Source organism: Neofelis nebulosa, chromosome 7 (genome assembly GCF_028018385.1).
Source record: "Neofelis nebulosa isolate mNeoNeb1 chromosome 7, mNeoNeb1.pri, whole genome shotgun sequence".
Classification (NCBI taxonomy): domain Eukaryota; kingdom Metazoa; phylum Chordata; class Mammalia; order Carnivora; family Felidae; genus Neofelis; species Neofelis nebulosa.
In genome coordinates, this window is record NC_080788.1 from 26,759,998 (window position 1) to 26,778,454 (window position 18,457).

General features: G+C 40.7%; 1 protein-coding gene across 4 annotated transcripts in view; it reads left to right on the forward strand.

The window, feature by feature from the left end:
* The window catches only part of GABRG3 (gamma-aminobutyric acid type A receptor subunit gamma3), a 732,437-nt gene that overhangs the window by 57,947 nt on the left and 656,033 nt on the right, over positions 1 to 18,457 (forward strand). The gene's annotated exons all lie outside the window — the stretch shown is intronic.

The following is an 18,457-nucleotide window of genomic DNA, read 5'->3' on the forward strand; positions in this document are numbered from 1 at the left end:
TTATCATGCAGGTTTAAGCTCACAATTGAATTCTTAAGTCTATAGCACTAATTGATAGTTTAAAAACTGAAAATAATTTTAAAAAGTCAGAGTGGAGTTTATGACCCTAGTAGTGAGACATGGTGTTTAAAAGTACCTCATTTCCTACCTTGTCCACACATGTATTTATTGCCCATAGATTTTCAGATGAGATTATTTGCAGTTATGCAGTCATTGATTATATCTTATTTCATTTATATTAGGGATGAATATAAATGGCAGCTTTTGACTTTTGGTCAGTTTTTCAGGACTTTTAGTGTTTTAGTGTTTTAGGACTTTAGTGTTTTGCTTTAGGAAAGCATCTGAGATTATCCAGTGCATACTTTTCTCTTCAGTTTGAACTATGTGGGTAAATAAATTATCTTTTTTTTTTTTGAACAGGAGAAAGTATGAGATCAAGTATGTGATTTCCTTGAGAGGGTATTTTCACAGACTTAGAGGCAAAATGAGCTCCAGAAGTAACTACAATGTGAAAGAAGGCTTTCCCTGTAAAAAAGTGCTTAGCTATGAGGAAAGTGTTGGGATGCTGAAATACATTAGTGTAAAAGTGTCCTGCAAGATGCTACAGGCCGTGGTGTGGCTCCCTAAGTGGTGTGCAGGGTTCCAAGACCACACATTTGCATTTGCGGACCCAGTGATTGCAGGAAATCTTGTATACTGGGGACCTTCTTTGTACTTCAGTGCTGCACACTGGCTCCTGGATTTGGGGGGTGAGGCTTCAGGGTGGGGGGATTGCCAAAATGCTGACTTAGATGCTGTCTTTTCATTGCAATGTTCTGTGGATGGAAATAATCCCTCCAGAATTAGTAGCAAAATCAGTTCTTTTCATTGCCAGATATTAAAAGTGTTCATTTTTTCTCTGATGATATAAAGTTTTCCATGTAGGGGTAAAATTATATTTATGGGTGACTCATTTAAAAAATGTGTCATCCATAAATTGGAGATGGGACACTGGCAAAGAGGTGAAGTGAATAAAAGATAATTCATTTTACACAGTCTATAGGCTACAGATTGTAAAATGTAAATCGTAAATGTAATATTTCCTTTCTTTGATAAATAATTATTTAGTTGACTGCATAAAAAGTATAATAACTTCTTAGTTCATTTGTTTCTTATTCTGGAGTTTTATTTTCTTACATTAGTTCCACATTATTTATCACCCTTATGTCCAACCCTAATTTATGTCTAATACTAAGAAAGAAGTGCCTCCATAGAGATAGAGTTACAAAATTATTTTAGAATCAACTGCTTGCATTTGTATATCTTATGGATTTTCATGAACTCCTATAACTTTGAGATCAACTTTGGGCTCAGGATTAAGCTTTACTTTTGGAATTGATAGAAATTTCTGCCTGGAAGTCATAGGCTTCACAGGAGGAGGCTAAGTGACCATCACTTGCAGAATGCTATAAGGACTCTGCTAACTATAGGCAACCTCTTGGGAAAGCTGGCAGCCTTTGGAACAGATTTCTCTGATGAGGTCTCAATCTGAAACTTGATCGATAGACAGAGATTTGCCAAGTGGAATAGCATGGGGAGGTCCTCAGTAAAAGTCAGGAAGACGGGTGTGTGACCCGATTGGGGAATGAGGGGCTGGCATGTTATTTGAATGCCAAGGGACCAGGGTGTGGGTAGGCAGCACCTTGGACCTACCTGGGACTGAGGCCCTGAAGCCTTTCTGAAGAGCTGGGCTTCATCCTTAGGTTTTCCTCAAATGGACCTTGGCATTTGGGAAGTGTGCAGACCCACTTTCATCTAAGTTATGTGTGGGTCATAATTCATGAGATTAGTTCATATCCAGCAATATGTCTAGTCAGACCCCTTTCTCCCTTTTAAAGAGAGACAGAGAGGAGTGCTTAGGTGGCTCAGTCAGTTAAGCGTCTGACTCTTGATTTCAGCTCAGGTCATGACCTTATGGTTGTGAGATTCTCTCTTCTCTCTCTCTCTCCCTCTGCCTCTCTCTCTCTCTCTCTCTCTCTCTCTCTCTCTGTCTTTGTCAAATAAATAAATTAATTAAATTAAAAATAAAAAAATTATCTTTAAAAATGAGAGAGAGAGAGAGAGAGAAAGTACATGGCATAGAAATGACAATGATTTAAAATCATTATTTAAAATAATTTACTCTGACCCCTTCATCAAGGTGGGGGGAATGATCTTAAAATAGTATGAGGTGTTGTAAGACCTCCATCATCTGAGAAAAATAATGAGCATTAAAATAATATACATCCTGTGGCAGACAAACCAAAATACTGGTGTTAGATTTTTTTAACATTTACTTTTGAGAGACAGAGAGAGGCAGGGCATGAAGAGGGGAGGGAGAGAGAGAGAGAGAGAGGGAGACACAGAATCTGAAGCAGGCTCCAGGCTTTGAGCTGTTTGTTAGCACAGAGCCCGATGTGGAGCTCAAACCCACAAACTGCAAAACCATGACCTCAGCTGAAGGTGGACACTCAACTGACTGAGCCACACAGGCACCCCACCAGTGAGGAGATTGAGTAAAAAACTTTTCCAGTTAACACCCCCCCACCTTAAAAGATGCCCTGAATATCTTGAAAATTCATTGGTCCATTTGTTTTTTCTTTCCAGGAGGTGTGTCTACTGCAGTGAAAGGCTAGACCAATAAATGTCGGTTGCCTTTTATTTGTGAAAGTGAAGCAAGTGTCTAGGCAACAGTGGGCAAGATGAATGACAGGAAATGCATTGCTCTGGAAATAGGGACATGTTTATTATGGTCAGTTCTCAGAAGAGCTAGACCCCCTGTCTGCTACCAAGAGGAATATTATTGTACTACTAACTTATGTCAGCTAAGCAAAGTGTAAGGCGTAGGCAAAGGTTTGTTAGATAGATAGATAGATAGATAGATATAGATAGATGATAGATTGATCTAGATACACAAAGGTACATTTAAATATTCAAGTCCTATATTCTCTGGGGTGAACTTCTCTATCTCCATCTTTGTTCATTCAGTAAATGTTTGCCATATGACTGTTGTGTGTCATGCATGGTGCTGGGTGCAGGTTAAGACAAAGATGAATGGAAGGAGTAAGGTCCAGATTCATGAACAAAGCATTATGGTACACAGGGGGACAAAACAAAGATAAATTCAACACTAAGTGTCCCAGAGGGGAGAGTATCCAGTAGCGCTGAGGAATGTTTCAAGAGGCTTAGTCAGGAGCTTCAGAATGTTTTTTTCACCACTGAGTAGTATTCCACCGTATGTATATACCACATCTTCTTTATCCATTCATCAGTTGATGGACGTTTGGGCTCTTTAACGTGGATGGAACTGGAGGGTATTATGCTAAGTGAAACAAGTCAGTCAGAGAAAGACAGATATCATATGTCTTCACTCATATGTGAAATTTGAGAAACTTAACAGAAGACCATGGGGGAAGGGAAAGAAGAAAAATAGTTACAAGCAACGAGGGAAGCAAACCGTAAGACACTCTTAAATATAGAGAACAAACTGAGGGTTGATGGGGGGGTGGGGGGTCAGGGGAGGCAGGGAAAATGAGAGAAGGGCATTGAGGAGGGCACTTGAGATGAGAACTGGGTGTTGTATATAAGTGGTGAATCACAGGAATCTCCCCCCCAAAACCAAGAGCACACTATGTATACTGTATGTTAGCTAACTTGACAATAATCATATTTAAAAATTAATAAAATAAAATAAGCAGGTGGCAGAAAAAAGAATTGCTTTTATAAACGTAAATGTTTATTTTTTAAAAGACTTTTTTTAGAGCAGTTTTAGATTCACAGCAAAATTGAGAGGAAAGTAAGAGATTTTCCACATACTCCTGCCTTCACATATTCACAGCCTTCCCCTTGTGACCACCTAGTGACTTATCATCACTCAAACATTTGCTTTAGGGTTCACTTCTTGGTGATGTACATCTGTGGATTTGGACAAATGTGTGAAGACATATCCACCATTATAGGATCATACAGAATAGTTTCACTACCCTAAAAATCCTCTTTATGCATTTGCTTCTTGAAGGATGACTATTTCTAACCTTTATGGTCCAAACTTGAAAACCACCAAACTTCCAAACTTTGCTTGGAAGTCACATGATAAAGGATTTCTTCTCGCATCACTGAATATATCACATACGTCCACTCTATCTATGACACCAAACAATGCAGTTTCAAAAGAATGTAAGGTTCTTCATAGTGGACCTCATGAAAAATAAAAGCAATTTAAGAGTAGGGGACTGATGGTGTAAGTGGGTATTGGGAATTGAGTCAGGAATAATAAAAAAGAAGAATATGGGGGAGAACAAGAATATCAAATTAAAGAATATATTATGGGGGGAAAAGGACAATTTAGAGATGTATATGGGACTTAAGGATGTAAATTTCTATTGGGGTTTTGACTGTAATGCTTTAGGATTACAGGCTTTAGCCTGATAAATTTATTCCTTTCCTCCTACCAAACATTCATTTGAGTAGAGAGAGAGAAAACAATAATTTCTAGTTCTTTTTCCTGTCTTCCCTCCCACTTTTCTCCCTCTTAAATTGATATTATTAATACTTAAGATTCAGTTTCATACATTCTTCTTGCTAAATAAAAATGAAGCTGCATTTCAGTCTATTGTTTAACAGACTGATTTCATTGTCTTGTTTATCTGAGAATTGCTTATGGTTTTTCTAGTTATTGAATAAATCAGAAATGCTTACATGGGTTGAAGAGAATCTTATTTTTTGTCATCTTTAGTCACATTCTCTTTGTCACTACAATATATCTAAATGTGCACAGTTCTTTTTTAAAAATGTTTATTTATTTATTTTGAGAGAGGAAGAGCAAGCAGGAGAGGCAGAGAGAGAGAGAGAAAGAGATTCCCAAGAAGGCTTCATACTATCAGCACAGAGCCTGATATGCGGTTCAATCTCACGAACTGTGAGATCATGAACTAAGCTGAAATCAAGACTAAAACGCTTAACCCACTTAGACACCCAGGCGCCCCTAAATGTGCACAGATCTTAACAGACATTGTGCATGGTTTGTTTCAAGACTGGGAGTCTGCAGATCAGGAGATCTGGCACATTTATTTTTGAGACTGTTCACCATAAGCAACCTTTTAGGAAAGTAACAAAGAAAAGTAATTCTTTGATATCTACTCAGTGTTATCGACCTCATATCCTTTGATCTTCACAAGGTCATGTTAGAGAAGACACTGCTCTTTCCCACTTACTGTGTTTGTAGTGAGTATGTGCAGCTCACAAAGATGGAGATCCCAGAGCAGTGCTTCCAACAAGGACCTACTGAACTTCTGCAGTCAATATCAAAATAAGGCAACAGCACGTACTGAGCCTCAGTTTTAACTTGGAAGTTGAGATGATACTGGCTCAGAGTGATTATAATGTTAGAATCATTTTTCTTTTTTTAAAAAAAGAATAGACTTTATTTTTTTATTATTTTTGAGAGAGAGAGAGAGAGAGAGAGAGAGAGAGAGAGAGAGAGAGAGAATGAGTGGGGCAGAGAGAGAGGGAGACACAGAATCTGAAGCAGGATCCAGGCATGAGGCTGAACTCATGAGCCATGAGATCATGACCTGAGCTGAAGTCAGACACTTAACTGACTGAACCATCTAGGTGCCTTTTAATAGACTTTATTTTTTAGAGCAGCTTTAAAATGTTTTCCCAGCTTTGTTGAGATAGAATTGATATATAACATTGTATAAATGTACAGTTTACAATTTGACGATTGGATATACATATATTGCAAAATCATTACTACAATAAGGTTAGTTAACACCTCCCTCCATTACCCCCCTTTTTTTGTGACAAGAACTCTTAAGGTCTACTCTCTTAATAACTTTTAACTGTATGTTACAATATTATTCACTATAATCACCATGCTTTATATTAGATTTCTCGGAACTTATTCATCTTGATGCTGCAGGTTTCTGATGTTTGACCAACATCTCTCCATTTTCTGCACTCCCAGCCCCTGACAGCCACCATTGTGAGATTTCAGTTTCTTTAGATTCCATGTATAAATAATATCATACAGGGGTACCTGCGTGGCTCAGTTCGTTGAGCATCTGACTTCAGTTCAGCTCATGATCTCACAGTCCGTGAGTTTGAGCCCCATGTTGGGCTCTGTGCTCACAGCTCAGAGCCTGGAGCTTGGTTCAGATTCTTTGTCTCCCACTGTCTCTGCCCCTCCCCTGCTTGTTCTCTCTCTCCTCTCTCTATCTCTGTCTCTCAAAAGTAAACATTAAAAAATTAAAATAAGATCATACAGCATTTGTTATTCTCTATCTGACTCACATCATGTAGCATTTTTAAATGTACATAAAAATTGGCCAAAAATCACAGAGTTCCCGTATGCTTCTACACATACACACACACACACACACACACACACACACACACCCTTGCTCCCATCATTAAAGTATGGCATTAGTATGGAACATTTATTACAATTGATAAAAGAATATACATTATTATTAACCAAAATCTATAGGAAAGTTCACTTTTGGTGTTGTCCATTCTTTGGGTTTTCACAAATGTATACTGACATGTATCCACCATTGTGGTATTGTATAAAATATTTTCACTTCCTTAAAAATCCTCTGTGCTGTACCTGCTCATCCCTGTGTTCTAACCTCAGCAACCAGTGATCTTTTTACTGTCTCCATAGTTTGCCTTTTCAGAGAGTCGTATAGTTGGAATCCCACAGTATGTAGCCCTCTCAAACTGGCTTCTTTGCCTTTGTTTTTAAGAGAACTGGCACTAAGTCATCTGAGGAAATCCAAGATGTGTACTGATTAAATCAACATGATGTGACTGTAATAGCTGGTTGTGATTGTGTGTTACCCAGAGATTAAGGGGGCAGCTGTACATGTCATGAGGGCAGGTTAAACATCACCAGAATATGCTCCATGGCCTAAGATACAAAACTTGTAGGAGGACATGCAGCCACGAGGGGAAGGGAAGAATTGTGGGCCCTTGAAGCTTGCTCTGACGTCTGTGAACCTCATCCCATCTCCTGTCACTTTTGGCTGCAGTTTTAAGAGGGGAAGTCAGTGAACCATGTGGAATCATAGAAGCCCAGGAGGGAGGAAGTTACATTCCATTACAGAAAGATCTATTATTACTACAGGATGCCAAATGCTTCAGAAATTTTTCTGAAAGCATCTAAGTCCAGAAAATCTAAAAGAAGGAAGGTTGCAGTGCCACGGTGCCACCCTTGTTTTGGTATTCTTTGCATTTATTCTGCTTAAGGTTCATAGCAGGTTTGCATCTGTACTTTGATACCTTCCATCAGTTTTTAAAAATATTTGGCCATTATTTTGTAAAATCTTGCTTCTACACCATTCTTTGCCCCTTTTCACTCTCTAATACTCCAGTCACATAAATGTTAAACAATTCCCTCACATTCCATTTGTCCCGTAGGCTTGTGGACTTTTTGACATCCCTTTGCTTCATGCTTCAGTCAGTGGAAAAACTTCCAAGCTACCTTTCGACATGACCATTGCCCGTCATCTGTGTCCAGTTATCTGTGAAAGCCAACTGTTTAATTTTTAATTTCAGCTACTGTATTTTTCATTTCTAAAATATCAACTTGATTGTTTATAAGTTAGTTCTCTGGTAAAATTCTCCATTTTGCAATGTATTTCCTTGAATATATTAATCATTAAATGTGGCTGATAGCTGAAGTATCTGGCCATCTGTGGCACCATTTTTATTGTCTGTTTCTTTTGTTTTGTTTTGTTTTTCTTTTGTTTGACCCCATTTTCTGGTATACCTGATAAGTTTGATTATATACAGAAACTTGCAGAGACTTCAGGTGATGTTTCCTCTCATGTCTGGAGGTCAGAGCTGGTTTGGGTTGGTCTTCAGTTTTCAGGAGGCCAGTTGTGCTCTGTTTTCCTCCTACTAGAGGGCATAGCTCCCCAGGGGTCCCAAATGAAGTCCTTGGATGCTTCCCAGTGCCACTCCAAAAAGATCCTAAACTCTAATTTTTATGTTTCTGGCACTAGAAATTGACTGAAAATTCTGCTCTTCTTTTTAAGCCACTTTTTTTTACGACTGATGTTTAACCAATTTTTTATGCAGCTTGATCAGTAAATGTGTTGAGGGAAAACTAGTATGGCTCACTTCCTTATCATTTGTTTTCTCTGAAATCTCAGCCTCTCCAATTAGGACTCCTTGGCTGCCCCAAACTCCAGTTTTGCCTCAAGCTCTATTGAGGTCTATATTCTTAGCAGCCGTTCTCCACTCAGCTCCTCCACATCATGCACCAGACTACCAAGAAATACACTCTGGGGAGAAGGCAGTGTGTGGGAAATGTGGTCTACTATGGCCAGCCTGCCTTCCCATCTGCTCAATTTGATTTTTTAAATGTGCATTTTATCTAGCTTTCCTGTATGTTCTTAGTGAGAGTGTTGGTCTATGACAAGTTATCCCATCATAGCCATACACCTTTAGTTTGAACTTTTAAATTTAGATGGAATAAATTTTGATTTATAATAATCAGCAAAGAAGTGATTTGGGGCTCAGAGTAAAGCCCTAGTGAAACATTACTGTTGGATTTTTTTTCTAGCTTTAGTAATCTCCCTGAATGCCTTCAGATTAGTGAAGTAGATGGAATTTTCTAGAGACCAGGGTGTCCAGGTTTTCCCTATATAATGACTCTCCAAGAGAAACTAGAGAAAGTTGATGATGTATTTCTTCTGGCAATATTAGTTTTAGAGGATCAGAGCACTTATCTGTTATAGATTGTTTAAGAGGATGGTCTTATATATGTAGTTTTAATATTCTTCTAAGAAATGAATAATAATACTTTCGCACATAAAGCTTATGTGTTTGAAATTTGGTTCTTCACAGGACAGAGAGCCATCTCCAACCAAGCTAACCACAGTCGAAATAATAATATGTAGAATAAACACATTGCTAAATAAACTAATAGAACACACTGGAAGGGGTGGGCATCTGGCTGGCTCAGTCAGAAGAGCATGTGACTCCTGATCTCAGGGTTGTGAGTTTGATCCTGTGGGCTTTGGAGATCATTTAAATAAATAAAACTTAAAAAGAATAGGATACATTGGAGGAGCCACACAGTATAAATGACAATGACTTCTGTAATTTAGGAGGAATCCCAAAAATTGAGAAAGAAGATGATATTTAAAGGCTTTTTTCAAGTCTCATTCTGTAGCAAGTGCCCACCTGACTGTGAGCCCTTGAGCCAACACCCATATCTCTTTTTTTTTAATTTTTTTAAATGTTTATTTATTTTTGAGAAGGAGAGACAGTGTATGAGTGGGAAAGGGGCAGAGAGAGAGACTGGGATACACAGAATCAGAATCAGGATCCAGGCTCTGAGCTGTCAGCACAGAGCCCAATGCAGGACTCAAACCCACGAACCATGAGATCATGACCTGAGCTGAAGTCAGACACTTATCTAACTGAGCCACCCAGGAGCCCCCATATCTCTTTTTGATTCCCCTAGAATTCAGTCCAGATGCCCTGATAAGTATGTGTTACATGTGTCTGCTTCTCCACCTACATACCCATTAGTGTATCTTTATGTGTGAAGATACACACATCCTGCACACCATACACTTTGCCATGTCATTAGGTTACAATTTTATTAGTTAATAAATTAACTTCTCTTTCTCTATTAATATTAGCTAACACTTTTCCAGTGCTTTCACTGTTGCAAGAAATCAATCCTGACAAACCTATAGAGGCCATTGATATCATCACCCAAGCTTCTGGCTAATAAAGCTAAAGTTTACAATCCTCATGTCATATCTCAAAAGCTGTCTGTCTGGAAGATAGTAGAGCCACCACTCACACTTTAAAGTAAAAAGGAAATCAGTGGGAGTTATTCTAACAAGCATATCTTAAATGTAAAATCAATGCATTTTAAACTTGCACTATATGTCCTGTTTTCTTTGTCCTCTTGTGTGTTGGAATTTTTCACGATTTTATGCAAAATATCATTAGAGATACTACCTGGTAGGATGGAACATTAATGTCCATTGTGTGAATGGATGCGAACTTTTCAGTGATTTAAGAACAGAGAGATAGCTGTAATGATAATAAAGCATCTGTCTGTTTTTTGTTAGTGAGATATTGCACACGAACTCCTTCAAATGTATGAATAGATTTTTTTTTCATCTTGAGGTTTTCCATTTCTGTTGTGTATTTCACAATTGATATCCTTCATTATTCACAAATGGGCTATGTGATGTACCTCTGAGAAGAGCACCTTATTTGTGTTGTATATAAAAACTATTTTCTGAAAAGGTGGGCCATTGAATTGGGACTCAATATTAAGGGATCTGAGAAAGCTGTCACATCTCAACTTGACAGGGTGCCCACAAGCTTTCACACAGGTCCAGATTGCCTAGAAGCAAGAAACAACACTCAGTTTACTGTGGCCTTAGTATGCACCTGTGGTGGGTTTGGAAGGACCGGAGTGCCATGCCAAGGTGTTGCTGCAGGTGGCAAGGTACAATTACAGGCTCCTAAGGGTGGTTGGTCACATGTATCTTTCAGAGAAGTCCCTCCTGTACCATTGTGGGGATGAAAGTAGGGGCTGGCAATACTGAGCGGGAGATGTGTAAGGATTGCCATGCAAATCCAGTATAAGAAATGTGAGTCCTGAACCTAAATAGTGGTGGTGGCATATAGAGGTGAGTATGGACTTGAGAAATGTAAATTCCTAGACATGACAATTAACTGCATTTAGGCATTAGAGAATTGGAGAAGTCAAGGATGACTCACAGGTTAGCAGAGTTTGTTAATCCAGTAAGTGTTACTGAACACCTGCTATGTGCCAGATGCAGAGGCGGATCATGGGATTTGTGTAATAAACCACAAAAGGCCACAATGTTTATCCAACTTCAATTCTTATGGCATGAAACAATGAACAAACACAAACACTATTACTTCAATTTATGAGCAGATCCACAAAGAAATTAAACACTTGGATGTGACCACACACTTAAGGTTTCCTTGTATGAAAGTGGAGACAGCTAGATATGATTGCTTATTGATGCCAGATAACATAGTAAGGTGTTTGGATTTTATTCTAGGTTCAGGAGGAAACCTATGGAAATTACTAAATAGGTAGATTATGTAGTTTATCTTTCAAAAATAATGCTGTACCCTGACTATGCAAATGTTGGAAGGTCAGCTTTACCCCTGTCCTCCAGTTCCCTGGAGGCAGCAGATAGCATCTACAAATCTTATTAATGAGGCCTATGATGGGACTAATCGCATCCCCCCATCAGGACCCCCTGAACTGAAATTCGTTTATTGAAGTCTTTTTTCCCAGCTTCATTAGAATTTGACCTTATTTGGAAATAGAGTCATTGTCAGTGTAATTAGTTAAGATGTGGCCATAGTGGAGAAATGTGGGCCCTATTACAACAAGATTAGTGTTCTTATAAAAAGAAAATTTGGGGGTGCCCAGGTGACTCAGTCAGTTAAGTGTCTGACCCTTGATTTTGGATCAGATTGGGTCCTGATCTCACAGTTCCTGAGTTGGAGCATTGCATCGGGCTCTGCACTAACAGTGTGGAGCCTGCTTGGGATTCTTTTTCTCTCCCTTTCTCTCTGCCCCTCTCCAACTCTTTCTCTCTCTCTCTGTCTCTCTCTCTCCCTCTCTCTCTTAAAATAAATGAATAAGCCTTAACCCTTAATAAGAATATTTGGACACAAGCATGCACATAAGGAGGATACCATGTGAAGATGAGGGCAGAGGTCTACAAACCAAGGAATGCCAAAGATGGCCAGCAAACCACCAGCATCTAGGAAAGAGACCAAGACTATGTTCTCCCTCACAGGCCTCAGAAGGAATCAGCCCTGCCACCACCTTGATCTTGGGCTTTCAGCCTCCAGAACTGTGACACAACACATTTCTATTGTTTGAGCTACCCAGTTTGTGGTTGTTTATTATGGCAGTCCTAGCAAACTAAGACAGGGCCCGTCCCATATTATGCAGGTTCTGGCCATTTATAAGAGGTTGTCACTTTTCATGTGACATTGGCTTGCTGCTTCAAGGAAGCTGTAGTTCACCCACTACCCTTACCCCTTTCACAGGACTCAGCATCACAGAAGGGATGATTGACAGGTCAGTGGAAGCAAGTGTGGCTTCCCTCTTTGTGTAGCTGCTTCCCTACTTGGATTGTGTTTCATACTACATTAGTAGTCTAGGACAGTCCTGTGAGTTAGGGATTATCGTTCCACTTACTAATGAATAACATGAGAGACATCTGGGTGTCTCAATTGGTTAGGCGTCTGACTCCTGATTTTGGCTCAGGTCATGATCTTATGGTTTGTGGGATCGATCCCCAAGTCAGGCTTTGTTATGACAGTGTGGAGCCTGCTTGGGACTCTCTCTCTCTCTCTCTCTCTCTCTCTCTTTCTCTCTCTCTCTCTCTCTCTCAAAATAAACTTAAAAAAAGAGAGAATATTGAACAACATGAGACCCAGCATAGAGAATAAGTGGAAATAGGACTTGAATCCAAAGCTGGTTCTAGAGGTATGACTGTGCTTCATGAACTTCCCACTGTGAGAAACCAAGCTATTCACTGGTTCAGCAAGAGCCATAGCTGGGGCTTGTGATCAGGCTGGCAGCTGTTCTCAGCTCATGGGCAATGAGGCTCCCTAGGTGGGCAAGGAAGGTGTCCATATACAGGTGTCCACTGTATATGACCCTTGGCTGAGATGGGCTTATGCAGAAGGGGGAATGGCAGTCCCCCCTCCTCCTGCCTGGGTGGCAGCCACTGGTGTCAGCTCATCCTGGCCACTATGCCCCATTTCATACTTGGAGTGAGATCTGCAGGGGTTGTAAATCCAAAGCTCAAGGTAAACATCCTGTGTTTGGCACCCTTATAATTGCTGTGGCCAGAACACCTCCGTAAAAGGGATAACCACTTGTTTTCACATCCAATGAGACTCAGAAGTCCTCCAGGGCATGGATTTGTGTGTCTGTCATCCCCTGATTAGGACAGATGTATGATTCAGAGTAGACTTGAAGTTGGTGGGTGGGGTGATGTGGATGAAAGATAGAATGGATGAAGCACTCTGCAAACAGGATAGCAGGAATAATATTTAGGGATGTGAGTTCTGGAAGGCAGGATCCTTAGCATCGTTTTCACTAACAAACCCTAGTGCCTACACAATACCAGGCATGGGTCACTAAATACTGGTGTTGACTGGAAGTGCACACCTTTTTCCATTGAATCTAGGTTTTAGAGGCCCAGAGTTATAGGCTGCTTTCTCATTCTTGTGCCTCTTACAGTACCTGCTATGATGCTGGGCATGTGTCTATGTTAGATTATCTTAACCAGATAAGTATGTGTGTGCCTAGCCTCACTGAATCAGTTGGAAGGGGAGAATCAACAACACCCATAATAGAGAAGAAAATGAGGAGAAATGTGTTCACCTGTGGTTCTTTCCAGGTACAGTTCAGTCATTTTAAATTACTAGAATGATTTAGATTCTTGAAAGAGATGCTGCAGTTCAAAATCATGTTTACAGTTAAACATCATTTTCCTGAAAACCACAATGCTATGACTAGGGATTATTTCCCTACTAAAGAATCTGACATTCTGATACTTTTTCTTTCCTAGAAATAACCACAAACATCATTTCAAATCGGCTATAATGGAAGCAACTTACATTGTGCGGTCAGGAATTTCCTGAAGTATACAGAAACCACCTGGAATAATATGAATGAAATATGAACACTGTGTTCAGGGCTCCACTTAGTCATGACATTCTATACCAAGGTCTTACCACTCCCCAGACCCAGACATTTCCTTTGCAGTGAAAGAGTACCATGAATACTGGTTATTGTCACTGAAGAAAGTGTCCTCCTTCTCAATGGCCCTGTTCCATTGCAGATGTGCCTGCTACCGTTGGGTCATGGTGCTTTGTCACTGTTCTCCCCCTTTTCTTGAAAAAGCAGTCTGCTTTTGACACTGCCAACCTCACCTGGTGGCCAGGGTTGGACCAGAAGAATGGCTTTGACAGTAGAAGCCTCAGGAAACCAGTTGATAACTTTCCCACTTTGGAGTGACCACCACATTCGCCCTAGTATCAAGATGTGGGGGATGTGAACAATGCAGTGTGGACATTCAGGAGTGCTTGGAGTTTGGTGCTTGCAAGGGCAGAACACAGGTGCAGAAGTGGCAGGAAATGTCCAGAGAAAGAGAGAAAGGTGTGCATATTTTATCTTCCTCATTTGTGAGGAATATGGAGATGACTGAGTGAGGCCAACCTTTAGAGAAGATGGCACACTTTCCCCCTGTGCTTCCAGGACTGCAGGTGGCAACAAAGAACACCTTGTTTTCTTGGAGTCTGTCAGTCGTTCCTACTCCTTGATGCATCCTAGGCTCCAGCAACTGTTGTCTGGCCTCTCTTCTCCCTGCCCATCATCTTCTCATCCAGGCGAGCCCTGGGAGGGGCTCTTCATGGGCTCCCTCAGTCACATCCTGCCCTTCTCCTTCCTACATTCACAGCTCTCCTTCTGCTCCCTGGAACTTTGCTGCAGGAACTATTTTCATTTGTATCTTTAATTTTTTCTGCTCTGTCTTCAGGCTCTCAACCTGTTTTACTGGGCTACTTCAGCTTCCTGATTGGCTTTCCTGTATACAGTATTCTTTCTTTCCCACACTGCCTTCACACAGATGCCTCACTTGTCTACCTAGACGTGGGTCTCAGTTCACTGCTCTTCTGTTGGAATGCCTTGTGTGGATCCCAGATGCCTGTGGAATAAAGGCTTGTCAGCCAGCACTGTGGCTCTTGTACAGTTTGCCTCCAGCCTGTTTCAGACTAACTACCCACTGCATTCCCAGAAACATGATGCTCCAGGCATGCTGAACTAACACCCCCAATTTCCCTTTCCTAGCTCATGTCTCTGCTCATCCTGTTCTTCTCCTGGAATGACTATCCAGTTTTTCTTTCTGTAAAGATTGCATTCACTCATCAAGGCTCCCACAATCCAGAAGACACTTCACCACTACCATTTAGTTGATTCTTTCTGCAGCTACTGTTGCAGTAAAACAAACAAACAAAAAACAAACAAAACAAATAAAAACAAACACAAATGAGAACTCTCAATTGTGTCACTCAGGTCATGCTTCTTCATATACCTATTGGCTGAATGTATGTATGACCCCTAACATTTTTAACTGCTTCTTCAGCTCAATCGTTGGGAACTCTTCTTTTTTTTGTCTCAAGCTTTGATTTTCCAGGGTTCTGTGCACATAGAAGAGGATTAATAAATGTGTACAGGCTTGTGAAAGTCAGTTGTAAGAAAATAATCTTCAAAGTGGAAATGATGTTATGAATATTAAGAATTAATTCAACTCTGAAATTAAAGAGAAGTTATTTTTAAATATAGGTGTCAACGCTAGACCAGTCTTGAAAAATTCCCATCATGGAGTTCCCTTAGACTTTTTTAGCCGCTTACTTAAGAGAGTCTGCTTCTTGTTTTATCTTTCCAGAAAGTTCTTCCTTATTTAGACACTTTCCTCCTCCTTTGTGCTTCTGCCATCCTTTCTTTGTTCATCTTAGTTCTTCTTTCCTTGCTGTCTCTGCCAAGTTTTTGCTTTGGTGGTACAACTGTTCCACTACCCATGTCCCTGCACTTGGTGCTGCCCCTGCAGCTCATGGCAGTGGAGCAGAACTGGGCCAGTTAGAATGAAGTGAGTATCCAGGCAGAATGGACATCCAGCTTATCCAGCACCATTTGCTGAGTTCACTGAGTTCACTGAGTTCACTGGGTGCCAGGCAGCCACCCAGAACTGGGAGGATCCTGAAACACATTCTAATCTACAAGAACCACACTGTCCACTCTTTCTTTGTCCACCCAAGAGCACCTGAAGTTCTGTGATAGTACAGAACTGGAATGGAAAGAATGGCTGGGCCTTGGAGGCAGGCCTGTTGCACCTTCTCTCCCACAGGGCAGAGGTGACTGCTCCCAGGTCACTGAAGTGCCCCATGAAAGCCATGGTTCTGGGGGTATTGTTGGGGAGAATAAACATGCATGCGGGGTCCTCTCTGGTCTCTTCTAAAGTAAATGTCATATGATTTCATGAGCCAATGACACAAAGGGGAAATTACAAGAGATTTCAAGAAAGACATTTGAATGAGGAAAGCAATTAAGGCTTAAGCTTTTAAAAGGAATATACATGAGATAAAAAAGTGACCCTGTGAATTCAGTTTCCCTTTCTCCTTCTGGAATTGTCCAGTCTTCTCTGAATAACTACGTTTTGATGAAATTGACCAGCAAGACCCCTTCTCTGTAAGGAGCTGACCTCTCTGTCGGGCGCACTGGTGGGTGAAACTCTTCCAGTATCCATTATTTAAGGAACATCTGTAGACTATATTTGTTGAAAATCCCTCTCTGTCAAGCAGTGCTGGGCAGACTAACAACTACTGGAGAGAACGTTAGATGCTATATGCACTAATACACTATATACACACAGTGGTCCTTAATTTAACAATTCTGATTTGAGCATTTTATGAGGTTTTTATAGCCTAATCTGTAGGAATAATTTCTGACTTATTCCTAGATCTTGTGTGGCTCTCTAGTAACTACTTTTCACTCAGAGATTCTTAACTAAACATCCTAACTTGTCAACCCAAACTTCTGCTTCTTGATTTCCATATTGTTAGCAGCATATTCATTCACAAAATCAGCCAGTCAAAACAAATAGGCAGAGTCAGAATCATCTTTGATCTCGTGTCTTTTACTTTTCAAATATGTATTGTCATTAGGATTGCTAGACAGGTGATACTATCAGCATGGAGTCAGAGCTCTAAACTTATCTCTGCATCCACAGGAAGACATAGTGAGAGGAAAAGTGCTCAGTCCAAGGACTTAGGTCACTGCAGTTCCTGTTTGGTAAAGTTGATCTGGCCTTTAATGTGGTACAGGAAGTCCTCTGATAGGTCTTCATATCCATGAAGGAAGAATAACATCATTTAAAACAGGCCTCTACTACATGCAAAGCAGGTCTCCTGTTTTGGGTCTTATTTTGTGGTGTTTGATTTCTTTAGAGGAAACTGAGGCAGAAAGCCAAAGCTGACCTCAGTGAATGAGGTTCTCGGAGAACACATCTGTCTGAGGATGCAGCACCCAGGTGGCCTAGGTTGATGCAAAGGACTACCTTGGTGGGTACCCTCTCCATCCCCACTCTCACTGCTATTAGAAGAAATAATTCTTCATTGATTTTCCCTTGAACTAGAGAATTCAATAGAATAGCTGCACAACCTCCTCACCACTACTTCTTAAATTCTTACACAGAATCGAAATATATAAAATGGTTGGATGTTGGATCTTCTCTGAGTCAAGTAGGAGGATGAAACTGGAGCCGTGCCACTTGGACCCTCCCACAACTTCAGGGAGCCACCTGCCTCCTGGGCTCCATAGAACCCAGTCTGAAAATCCCTTACCTAGAATTCTGCAGCTCCCTCCTGCTGCTCCTGACTTTAGCTGCTTCCTCTTCTATATTTCCTGTACATGGCTGCCAAGGAACCCTCCAAAATGCACAAAGTGAGCTGGCCAGGCCTCTACTGAAAAATGTTTTAGGAAGCCCCATTGCCCTTTCATGTGGCTGTGTGATTTCAGCTGGCTAACCTTCCCAGGCTACCATCGCCAGGCACCTGCTTTCCCTTTCACCTGCTGGCACATTACCAGCCAGCTCTGGCATGACACTGCAGAAGGCTCCCTGGCCTGGGGCGTCCCAGCTACTCCTCATGACTACCTATTCACATTCTTTCAATGTGAGCAATGCTTCCAGGCTCAGCTCCAAACTCCTTGCCATGGATGTCAGATTATTTACAAGGTTTGTGGGACTTTGTACCTTTGCTGGTGTCATTGCTTCCACAGAGAATGCTCTCAGCCCCTCTGTTTGCCTATGTAACTCTTACTGTTCTCCTCCTGAGCAGTCTTCTGCCATCACTCAAGGCTGGGCAGGAAACTCTCTGGTGTGATCATAAAGCCTGGTCCACATGTCTGTTAGATAGTTACCAAATATCACTGTTGACTTTCTCTCTGTAGGTTTGTGTGTTGTACTCAGTCATAAGCCTGCAAATGCAGGACCTAGTAACTGACCCCAAACTGTCTTTTGCTTCACCTGAATCTGACTAGCTTATATATGTTTCTTCCACAGTCTGAGTGCTTCTCACTGCCCAGAAAAATGATTTCCATGTTTTCAGCTCAACTCCAACATCTATTACTTCTTTAATAATGCTTTCTTCAACAAATCTCAGGAAGAATTGTTGATTGCATTGAATTTGGTGGCCTATTGCACTTTTCTACAGTTCAGAAAAATACCACATTTTTCCCCTTGCTGCTTGGATGTAAATATGTATTTCTCCATCAGGTCAGGAGTATACAGTTGAGTATGGTGGTTCCCTATTGCTTTGTAATATGTTATCTTAA